Genomic DNA, 8,216 nt, shown 5'->3' with positions numbered 1-8,216 from the left:
CCAGACGATGATGGATGTCGTCACACCGAGAGGGCCCTAAGAATATCTCTTCATCGTTGGAGGAGAAAATCCCACTCTTGAGCTATCCGGTCACTTGTCAAACTTTTTTGTGAACCTGAAAGTTATCGTTATGACCACCTTGTCACAGATGACGTTCGAGCAACCCCAAAGCCCACCGTCTGGTAGGAAGTTACCGAGACACTCTCATGGTCTGAGTAACTAAAAACATGCTAACACTTCGTGTTATAATAGATGATTTCAGGATATAATCACAAAGTATAACATACAAGTATTGGGTCGATTCAATATGATCGTTCTTCCAACGTCATACCCTCAATGTTGTTTTAGGACTATCACTGCACTTAACGATATCCTAAGATCCGGAAAACGTGATCACCAACAACACTTGAGCCAGCCTTAGAGGCGAGACCGGGAACCTATTGTTTAACCATTTATCATTTCACACGTGCATATGAGTTTTCCACTGAATCGCATATTCCAGGATCATAGCAGTTATAGCATGAAATATAAACTCTTAATTATGAATAATGAAATATAATAACACGTATTATTGCCTCTAGGGCATATATATCCAACACTCTCCCACTTGCATTAGAGTCAATAATCTAGCTGCATAGTCTTGAAACACATATGGCTTATCTGGTGTTGCTCATGCTTTGCTTGTGGTAGAGCCTTTGTCATTAGTTTTGACATATTCAAAACACTGTAATATTTGTGTTAGTATTGTCTAATTTTAAGGATCTCAATCCATCTTGCTTTGATCTTTAACATTTTATTCAAAATAAAATATTATTGAACTCATTGCACTTTGAATCACACCGACTATATCAAGACTTTTCTTGATTATATTCACATCATACTTTGGATCCACCCATTTATATCAAGCCTCTTCTTGATTAGCCATATTCATAATATAATGCTTATGGGTTTCTTACAACTTCTGTAATATCCAATTATATCAAGACATTTCTTGATTCGGACAATATTAAAACATCTAATGTTTTCAAAACACATATTTCTATCATTATAGAATCAACAATATTGTTCATAAAATAATTCTAAGTAATTATCATATCCCAATTATATCAATAATGAACTTTAACTGCATACTCTCAAAATAATACATTTATTCTTTTGAAATCCTTGATATCTGTTACTAACATTTAGTAAAACTCTTTGGCCCTTTTATATATCATAACTATCAAGATGAATTCATTCATATATCCATGCTTATCAATTGATTCTGATAAGCATCGAGTTATATGACATTGAGAGAAAACATTTTCTGTGTTTAAACCTTTGTCAAAATATATAAACTTATTTTAGCTCAATCAGGAATTTTGGATCTAACTTTACATATTATTTTATGCCCAATATTCTGCCTTACAATTTGATGGAAAACCATGTTTCAAAACCATTTTGTTTGTGCTCTGAAGTTTTATTTCCATTCCACAATATGTCATATACATATGAGATCAGAAATACTATATAGCTCCCAGTGAGTTATATGTATACACTAAGTACTTTTATCATTTTGACAAGATCAAAATCTCAATGCCAACTCACTTGTTATAATCTCCAAAAACTCTTTTGAAGTTTGCACACTTATCCGGTGTCCCGAGGATTTTAAAACTTTTCCGGTTGTATCATTCATACATTCTTTTCCTATTTAAGAATTTTTTTCGATATCCATTCTATTTACTTCATACTCTTTGAAGTATCAACCAAGTTCTAAACTTGTTTATTATGTATGAAAAGTAACAACTAAGTTCTAAACTTAATTGTATATGTTTTCATTCCGGTGTGCATGGCTATGAGCCATTCCTTTGAGCTGGGCGCCGCCATCGCTTCCGTGTAGTGTGCTAGTTCATCTTCTTCTAAGATGAATATCTCATCGTGAGATTTCAGAAAATTCAACGATATTCCTGATTTGCATAATCATGTTAGAGTTTCTACATCCAATGTAGTAACTTACGGTTTATTTTGAAGACAAATCGGAACAACTTCTCGTTTGTTAATCCCGCTTATTATTGTTAGAGATTCAGTAATCCTTTCCAGGCTGTAATGTCCTCCCACTTATTTCTTTGACAGGAAAACCCTTTCTTGAAAAAGTGTTCATCCATGACAAACACTTTGCCTTTTGAACATTTCAATGGAAGGAATCCAAATAATGTTTTTGAGATATCTTACAATTCAACATTTATATGGTTTATAAATTCCATAACTCATATGGTTTCTATTAGCCAGATTAATATGCGGTGCTCTATTTAGTGTATATCTTGCTGTTTCAATTACCCCCTAAAATTTATATAAGCAGATTGGTAATAATACCACAATCATTCGAGTGTTTTGCTAAACTTATGACTCAGATAATTTTCTTCAATATTGAAGAATCACTTTATCTTTTGTCATAATGATCCTTATCTTCATTATAAAATATTTGAACTCTTCAAATAATATATTCTGAAATTCCTTTGAACTATTCAAATATTTCAGATTTTATGTTAAGTAAATAATATTTTCCTAATCTTTAATGAAGCATAATTATCCATCGCTCCTGTGTTATTCATCGGACTTTATGCATCACTATACATTCTTTTATTTGATTTCTCATTCAAGATAATTCAATACTTCATCTATATGAAGATTATTTCCCGATATAACCAAGCAGTGCCACATTTAAGTGGAGCTCATCAGTCTTCTCAAGGCGTTTAGCATTAATGTTATAGAAATTTTCAAATCAAGATTTATGAATAAACCATCAAAATTTGAGGTAAATCCAAACACATTCTTATAAACACTTCAACAACTATTGTTCTAAACTTTATAAGAATACCCTTCGCATAATCCAAAACATAATGTCTTACACTACTCCAAAACGTAATAACTATTATTCGATCCTAAGATAAATCTTGAATATAGACTCCATTAGTCTCGAGTAGCGATCCCATCACCATCCTTGACTAGCATTACGTCTTTATTTCTTCTCAACTTGTGAGCTTTCTGTAGTCCCTGCATCGATTGCAAATGAGAGCAATCGATCAGTATCAAATACTTGTGACATACAGAAACAAGTGAAACAACATTAAGTTTGTATAACTTTTATACCTTTACCGAAAGAACCGTTCTTGTGATCTACCAAGTACTTCTTGCAGTGATGCTTCTAGTGACCCTTCTATTTGCAGTAGAAACATTCAGTCTCCTTAGTGGCTTCGCCCTTGTTCTTCTTCCGAGAGACGGTCTTACCGACACTAGTAGATATCTTCTTGGACTTGCCCTTCTTCTTGAAACTGGTAGTCTTGTTGACCATCAACACTTCTTTGTTCTTCTGCATCCCATCTTCCGCAGTTTTGAGCATAGCAAACAACTCGTTTGCACTTTTCTCCATCCCGTTCATGTTGTAATTCATGGTAAAACCATCGTAAGATGGGGGGGAGTGAAGCAAGCACAATATCTGTACTGAGTGCTGGCGGAATTCCAAATTCCAGTGAAGAAAGTCTATCAACATAGCCAACAAGCTTCACTATATGCTCACTTATTGAGGAACCCTCTTTCATCTTGCACTCAATCAGGGCCTTGGTTAATTCAAATTGTTCGGTCCTTGCCTGTTTCTTGTACAGAACTTCCAGTGACCCAGTTATAAATTGAGTGGTAGATCGTTCAAAACGCTTCTGTAGTTCATGATCCATGCAAGTTAACATGAGACACTGGACTGCCACATAGTCATCGCTATGAGCAACATAAGTAGCAACTTCTTCTGGTGGTTCATCCTTTGAGGGAGCTGTTGGGGAATGTTGCATGGGAAACAAAAAATTTCCTACGCTCACCAAGATCAATCTAGGAGATGACCATCTACGAGAGGAGAGATTGCATCTACATACCCTTGTAGATCGCTAAGCGGAAGCGTTAAGAAACGCAGTTGATGTAGTTGAACGTCTTCGCGATCCAATCATGATCCATCCCACGAACTCCCGATCCAAGTGCCGAACGGACGGCACCTCCGCGTTCAACACACGTACGGCTTGATGACGCCTTCACCTCCTCGATCTAGCGAGCGATGGTGAAGTAGTAGCTCGAGTCCTCCGGTAGCACGACGGCGTGGTGGCGGAATCTCAGCAAAGGTTCGCTAAGCACTACGGAGAGGAAGAGGGATGCGAGGGAGAGGAGAAGCAGCGCCGTGGCGTGGAGATGTGTTCTCTAGGTCCGGCTGCCCTCTCTCTACCTCTCTATATATAGGGGAAGGGAGGAGGGGGTGGCGCCCCTAGGGTGGCGGCCAGGGCAGATGTGATCTCACCTAGGTGACTTGCCCCCCAAGCTGGGAGGTGGGAAGCCCTAGGGGAACGCCCCCAACCCTCCTGGTTAGGTGAGATGGGGTGAGGGGGGCGCTCAGCCCCTTAGGCCTCGTTTGGTGGCCAGTGAAAAGGAAACCTGGGCACCTAGCCCCGAGCAGGGATTTTTCCTGTGCACATGGGATCCCTCCCACCAGGGGTAGATGTCTCCCCTGCCACTGGTGCCCAAATGGCAACGAAGGGAGGGAAGGAAATCCCCAACGTGCAACACACAGATGTATCAATAATACACATCAGATCACACATAAAATTACATAAATAATTCTGGAAAAAAAACTACAAAAACCACAGGCATATACAAAAATCAGAATTCAATAAATAAATTTCCAAAAATAATACAACTGATATTTCATCACTTTATCAAGGTTAAGATATTGGTCTACATTTCACCGCGATCAAGTGATAGCCTAAATCGTTTTCGTGTGCAATACATTACACCTAATATGACCCATCATTGTTAAGATTGGTACTCAATTTTTAGGACTGCACCATTACAACTAAGGCAAAAGGTTAGCTATAGCAGAAGCATAGGAGCTAATGAGTTGTACAATACAAAAAACTCTAAATTCCCAAGTTGTCATGTTTGAGGCGGACACACTACTGAAGAAGATGAGCTGCAAGGTGATGGTCAATAGTTTTGCTCAGCTCGTTCCCCACTCCACGTCGACATCAGGTACCACAGCTCGATGTTTTAGGGGCACTTGCTGCCTTCGATAAGTTGACATTGAAGCACGTACCTACAGTTAAATTGCAATGTAATTAGTCTAAAACATAGACAAGAGTGACTTAATCAGTTCACCCATAAAGTATAAAAATGCACTACACAGAAAAGTCTGAAATGCAATACACCATACTACTGAAATAATGAAATGGATAAGAGCATGTACCATACAGTAAAATGTTTCTTCTGCAGTCAAATTAAATATTGGTCACTAGGGTGCATTGAACATGATAGTTGGCAATCAAAAATTATTTCAGATAACTAACCAAGAAAACACATGGACCAACTGGTGATTGTAAAACATAGCATATACCGTTGGCATGGTCAAGATACTAAAATGGCTAGAATAATTCACACCAAGATCATAGTTTTGCACTTCCAAAGCAGAGGAAGCATCGACAAAAAAGCAGCAAAGGCATGAGTACCTCTGAAGAGTACATGACTTCACTATGACCACTGCAAAATGATAAGAACTCAACTCTGATAAACCTAGGCAATTAATCGTGGCTACATTAGAAATGCAAGGGGATTGTTACAGAAAAAAGGATGATGAACTCAAAGATTAACTAATTTATTGTTGGTTAGGCAGAGTTTTGCAGGTAGAATTAGGTGGGGACTCAGAAATTCTGATCAATATCTAGGAGGTTACATAATTAGTGGCCTAAAATCTGTTATTCAGTGCTATTACTTGATTTTAAAAAATAAACCTCCGGCACAAGAGCTGCAAAATTAGAAAACTATGCATAAACCAATATATGTTTTTTCACCCAAGAAATCTCGCTTTGCTCCATCTCTTTCAACTAATGTTGATTAGGACAAGAGAGACTACATGAAGTCAGGCTTAAAGAGAGACTCTCTATGCATAGGGTGGATAAATCAAATAGTACAAAAAATAGTTGTTCTTGGGAACATATGGAATATGTGCTCACCGCACTCCAAGATTTGTACTCCGGACCATAATAATTCCTGAGTGCAATCACGTCTTGGATCTGGAGCAACAACTATCATTGCAAGGACATGATGACAAGAAGCTATATGAGGTGGAAGAGGGGAGGAGCAAGACGAACACCGGGTCGTCGCCATGGTTGGACATGACATAGATTCCTCTCGCCGTCGAGATCCCGGTGGAAGGAAAAGCACAGCCACTTTGTCCTAGTATGCATGGGTATACAAATTCTTGCTCTTATCATAGACAGAATATAATCTCTGGAGAGTCCAATATTCTGGTTACTGATCAAAGGAATTAAAATTTATAACACACAACATGGACCATCTACTGATCTACCAAGCATTATTCATACTTGCTATAAGAACATGTCAATGTGTTTAATATGCCCATTCACAAAGGAGCAGCGACATGCATAAAGTCTGATGAGCACGAGACATAGCTATGAAAATGAAAACTGAGCCACAGGTATGATACGTGGACTCTAGGCAAGAAGTTTGAACAAGAAAATAAAACATTCTTGGATCTAGCATTGTGTAGTTCTTCTGGACAACCACTAAAACATCAGCAACCAAACATTGTGCACAGATCTAGTGCTCACCTGAGATTGACGATGGTGAAAATGATCTGAGAGGAGGCTGTGCTCACTTTCCTGGATCTGGACGTTCAAGTTCATCAAGGACGGTGAAGGCATGAATTGGAGAAATATATAGAGGTTGAAGAGGGGGAGGAGGTGGTGGCTAACCTTGACCGGAGGAGGTAGAAAACGAACAGAGAACCGTCGTCGTCGCGGTCACCAGAGGAGGCCAGAGCTTAGAGGCGGAGTAGAGATCCGGGAAGGAGGACGGTGACGGCCGCGGTCCATCACCGTTGCTGGAGGGGCGGAGCTTGGATCCTGAGCAACAGACGGAGGGGGTTGAGGGCGTCGCTTATGTCGCCGGTGGAGGAGCTCGGACGCGGAGGAGGCAGCCAGGCAGGGCACTGGATCTTGGTCGACGGCACCGTCGTTATCTCGAGCCGTGGTTTTCCTCCCCGATGTCTAGGGTCGTGGCTTTCCTCAGGGTTACCCCTCGTGTGACGCGGTCCAAACGACGCGGTCGATCTACCCGGGCCAATTCGGCCCGTGGTTCTCTGACCCGGGGAAAATGCGGGGATCCCCCTGGGATCCCTTGAAACCAAACGAGGCCTTAGTGGGCTGGTTTGCCCCTCCCTTTGCCCCATGCCCCCCCCAACGCTTGCCGGGGCCCCCGAAACCCCTTTCGATGACGTTGGTCATCATCCGGTACCCCCAAAACAATTTCGGACTACAATACCCTTCGTACAATATATCGATCTTCACCTCAGGACCATTCCGGAGTTCCTCGTCATGTCCGGGATCTCATCCGGGACTCCGAACAACCTTCGGTAACCACCATAATGACTCAACTATACTTATATCGTCACCAAATGTTAAGTGTGTAGACCGTGCGGGTTCGAGAACTATGCAGACATGACCGAGACACCTCTATGGTCAATAACCAATAGCGGGACCTGGATGCCCATATTGGTTCCCACATATTCTACGAAGATCTTATCGGTCGAACCTTGATGTCAAGGATTCGGCTAATCCCGCATGTAGTTCCCTTTGTCTATCGGTATGTTATTTGCCCGAGATTCGATCGTCGGTATATCCATACCTAGTTCAATCTCGTTACCGGTAAGTCTCTTTACTTGTTCCGTAATACAGGATCTCGTGGCTAACTCATTAGTCACATTGCTTGCAAGCTCATTGTGATACTGTATTACCGAGTGGGCCCTGAGATACCTCTCTGTCATACGGAGTGACAAATCCCAGTCTTGATCCATGCCAACTCAACAGACACCCTCGGAGATACCTGTAGAGCACCTTTATAGTCACCCATTACGTTGCGACATTTGGTACACACAAGGTACTCCTCCGGTGTCAGTGAGTTGCATGATCTCATGGTCATAGGAACATATACTTGACATGCAGAAAATGATAGCAATAAACTTGACACGATCATATGCTACGTTCACAGTTTGGGTCTTGTCCATCACATCGTTCTCCTAATGATGTGATCCCGTCATCAAATGACAACTCATGTCTATGACTAGGAAACCATAGCCATCTTTGATCAACGAGCTAGTCCGGTAGAGGCTCACTTGGGACATGTTGTTG

At 40.6% G+C, this 8,216-nt stretch overlaps 1 long non-coding RNA gene across 1 annotated transcript; it reads right to left on the bottom strand.

Annotated features, from left to right (window-relative positions):
• Positions 1–4,666: 4,666 nt before the first annotated feature.
• Positions 4,667–7,178, bottom strand: LOC123144618 (uncharacterized). The gene is made up of 3 exons (XR_006471772.1): positions 6,783–7,178; positions 6,639–6,695; positions 4,667–5,107 (listed from the first exon to the last, which is right to left on the bottom strand). It is a non-coding gene; the product is annotated as an uncharacterized lncRNA (long non-coding RNA).
• Positions 7,179–8,216: the final 1,038 nt, after the last annotated feature.

The sequence above is a fragment of the Triticum aestivum genome, chromosome 6D, assembly GCF_018294505.1.
Source record: "Triticum aestivum cultivar Chinese Spring chromosome 6D, IWGSC CS RefSeq v2.1, whole genome shotgun sequence".
Classification (NCBI taxonomy): domain Eukaryota; kingdom Viridiplantae; phylum Streptophyta; class Magnoliopsida; order Poales; family Poaceae; genus Triticum; species Triticum aestivum.
Note: the sequence above shows the minus strand (reverse complement) of the source record. Positions and strands in the feature narration are given on the sequence as shown.